This window comes from Penaeus chinensis, chromosome 6 (assembly GCF_019202785.1).
Source record: "Penaeus chinensis breed Huanghai No. 1 chromosome 6, ASM1920278v2, whole genome shotgun sequence".
Taxonomy (NCBI): domain Eukaryota; kingdom Metazoa; phylum Arthropoda; class Malacostraca; order Decapoda; family Penaeidae; genus Penaeus; species Penaeus chinensis.
In genome coordinates, this window is record NC_061824.1 from 11,849,549 (window position 1) to 11,852,048 (window position 2,500).

Genomic DNA, 2,500 nt, shown 5'->3' on the forward strand with positions numbered 1-2,500 from the left:
TTATTGCACATTGTGTATGCGTGTGTTCAAAAACACACACACACACACACACACACACACATATATATATTACATTTACATCAATATTTGAGTGTGTGTGTGTGTGTGTGTGTATGTGTGTGCGTGCATGAGTGTGTGTGTGTGTGTGTGTGTGTGTGTGTGTGTGCGTTTCTATGGGGGGGGGTGCGCGTGCGCGCGCACGCGTTGCGTGCGTGTGTGTGTGTGTGTGTGTGTGTGTGTGTGTGTGTGTGTGTGTGTGTGTGTGCGTGTGAATATGTATGTATTGTACTTTTACACGTGTTTTTTTATGTTTCATGTATGTATATATGTATTTTCTGTATCTATGTGCGCACGTATTAATGTATGCATGATTGTATGCATGTGCAAGCACACACATGACACAAAGAGCCGGGTCGCCACCACGGGACTGGCCGCGACGGAAGCGTGCATGACGGCCAGGCGGGCCCCGGAGGCTGGGTGGCTGCGGTACGCCGGTACGCCACCACAGCTCTGCATGACAACCTACCTTGCGGTGCGCGGCGGCCTGGAGCTGGGCGGCCGTCGGCTATTAGGAACATGGTCGCGGAGACACGCACTGAAGACACTCGAGCAGGCGACAGAAAACCAGCTGACGGTAAGTGAAATAGATACTTCTTTCTCAGCATTGATCACAAAACCTCAAGAGCAGCGGGCGCGTCTGCCTGCGCATGCAACGTTGTGCTTGCCGGCATGCACTGGGTCAATCCCTGCATGCACAAATCTACCACCCCTCCCGCCGCACCCCCTTTAGCCAGAAACCGGGACTTGGGGATTGATTAACATTCGTGAACGATTCTATGTGAAAGAGCTCTGATCATATCAGTCTGCCTTGGCATGCATGATGAAAAACAATGAAGAGCGATAAAATGTTAAAGAACTCCCTCCTCGGACCCCACCCGGCGAGGGAGCACCCACCCGCCCACTCGCCTTGCGGGCCCGGCGAGCGAACGTCACACGGAAGCACACGATGTGCTCTTCGTCGATCGATATTTCCTACATCTTGTTTCAGTTCTTTTTCTAAGATTCTTCCGGTTTTACACCAGAAACATATATGTCCTTGTGCCCAAGCGAAACTGAGGAGGAAGCTACTAAAAAACAGTAAATGGAAAACATCTTTATTGAATATTCCAGAAAACTTCGTCTCAGGATCCGGTTTCAAGAGCAAAGTTTGAGCCCAGATCCCCCTTTCAGCCCACTTCGGGAGGAGGTTGGCAGCCCTGGCCAACTTGTGAATCAAAACTACTCTTCAGGCGCCAGGAAAAGTAGTACTGGGGACGCATGACAGATGGCAGCACCTCACGCGTCCGTTTCCGCGAACATAGTCCTCCGCGAATTTACTTGGGGCTCCTGAGGGTCCACGCGGACGACTCCACGAGCGCGCGTCCGGCTGCCACGTGCTCTGGCCGGCGCCGCCCGCGATCGGAAACTTCAGTCAAGGGAACAATTAACCAATTTTCGTGGGCATGTGCCATGACAATTAGGACGGAAAACCAATTGTCAAGCCTTACGTTTAACGAGAATGGGACTAGTCACAGGTCAGCGAACTTTGTAGCCGCATTATTCTTCGTACAAAATAGTTTTGTTTACACGAAATCAACATTTTCGGGCAAAGTTTGTAGATTATGTTAAGATGATTAATGAGTTATTAGGAAAAGAATCAAGGAAAGAAAAAATACACTATTTGTTAAACTTTTATAACAGATTAATTAACAACATTTAACTAAAATTCATATATAATCATGTAAAAGTAACATTTAAACAACAATGGAAGTTATGATATTAGAGTATGTAAGCGGTAACATGTTGATATAGTAGCCCATATGTATTTTCCTACTGAACTGTTATTTTACCGTAAATAAACTATACTGTTTAATTAACAAATAAGTGGACAAACAAACGCATAAAATGATTTCACAGTAGTTTTGAGTTCCGATGATAAATTTCTTCTAAAAGACGCAAATGAAAACCTAAATCAATTCTCTTTACAAAAATCATGAACAACACAGTGTACTTAATATCTTCCAATCTAGTCCTTTCACCAACTGTAAATTAACTTCAAATAATGGTAAAACGAAATTTATCGTCACAGTTCACCATCATATTACCCAAGCATAGCCACTCCAACGGCAGATGCAGAAGACAAATGCAAAACGGAAGAAGCTGAATATCAGAGTAAAGGTGATCCATTCGCCTTGTCCCTTCGAGGCCAGACGTGCTCCCAGGCCCCACCCGTCTTGCACTCTTCCTGCTGGAGGCGTGACGTCCGCTGTCTGTCATGTCTGTCATCTGCTGTGTCCTTTTGTCCTTCCACATTCAGCCTCGACGCCTTTCTTGTCTTCATTATTATCAAGTCATAATCTTCCTGCTTGTGCAACGACAACGCCTGCGTCATCATGATATGCTTGCTTCCTCCACCACTATCTTATTGTTCATGACCCCCCCCCCTTCCCCCACCATTAGC

At 46.4% G+C, this 2,500-nt stretch overlaps 1 protein-coding gene across 12 annotated transcripts in view; it reads right to left on the minus strand.

Annotated features, from left to right (window-relative positions):
* Positions 1 to 1,717: 1,717 nt before the first annotated feature.
* The window catches only part of LOC125026297 (cadherin-related tumor suppressor-like), a 37,418-nt gene continuing 36,635 nt past the window's right edge, over positions 1,718 to 2,500 (minus strand). For all 12 annotated transcript variants that reach the window (XM_047614621.1, XM_047614623.1, XM_047614620.1 and 9 more), the window contains one exon: positions 1,718 to 2,500. This exon is cut by the window's right edge and continues 329 nt beyond it. The gene's annotated coding sequence lies outside the window, so the exon portion shown is untranslated.